Genomic DNA, 1,199 nt, shown 5'->3' on the forward strand with positions numbered 1-1,199 from the left:
CGCAAGTATCATATATATATATATATATATACATATATATATATTCCGATTCGATAAAATAATAACATACGTGCAAAACAAGGAACCGCCATTGTCTGCTTACGTACGTGTACGACAAGAAACCACCATTGTCTCCAAATATGATCGGACCCATGAGAGTGTACGTGTATAAGCTTGAGCGACAAGTTTGCATGTATGAGAATGTACCGTGAATAGTTAGATGTTGCGGTATCCAGATGACATGCCGTTGATGGCAACAAGCTGATTTATATACGTTGTTCTAGCCATACACGCCAATAGCGATACATTCTCGCGTGAGAATATTCGCGTAGTCCTAAAATTGTACATTAGACGACAAAACAACGCAATGTACGTGTTTTAAGTGCAAAGCAAATACACCCCAAGATGGAGCCCACACGCCTAAAATATAGAGATCTGGCTACATTGAAATATCTCAATACTGTCACAAGCTTTGTGCAGATTTGGGTTTTGAATCTCGACATACATTGTCACGATCGTTCGGATCCGCTCCAAACTCGAGCAGGACCGTTGCAACACCCACATTCCCGTGCTTCACGGCGTAGTGCAAGGGAGTCTCGCCCCATTTTGTCAGGGACCTTGCGTTTGCCTTGAAGTCTAATAAAAGAATAGCCATCCCGTCGAACCCTTTGTGTGCTGCGTAATGTAGCGCGGTAGAGCCATCCTGATATTCGTGGTGCGTGGATGAAAAATTGATTGATTTCGCTGAGAGTTAGAAATACGGACTTGGTAATTGTCTTTGAAGAAGTGTCTGATCGGGTGACCGAACGCAATAAGGGAAGATTCGATGTAGCGGTAAAGCAGAAAACAACACTCCTACAATTGTGCAAAGGTGAAAAAAGGGCTCATTAAACATCCCGACGCACGCATCAACCTATACATTAAAACACAGACTATATTGCTATTCGACTCTTAGGAAATTGAAAAAAATAACATGAATAAACAATAAGGAAAATAGAAAACTCATGATGCCTTATATATGGAGATAATTAGTAGCCATAAATATGCATTTAAAAATACTGTATGTGTGTACATTTTCACATAAGTGTACTCTCACTATTGTATATCTCTGTATATGTATGTGCATAAATGTATATCTGGTACATAATGTGTACACACACATATATATATATATATATATGTGTGTGTGTGTGTGTGTG

The sequence above is a fragment of the Sphaeroforma arctica genome (genome assembly GCF_001186125.1).
Source record: "Sphaeroforma arctica JP610 unplaced genomic scaffold supercont1.1017, whole genome shotgun sequence".
Classification (NCBI taxonomy): domain Eukaryota; class Ichthyosporea; order Ichthyophonida; genus Sphaeroforma; species Sphaeroforma arctica.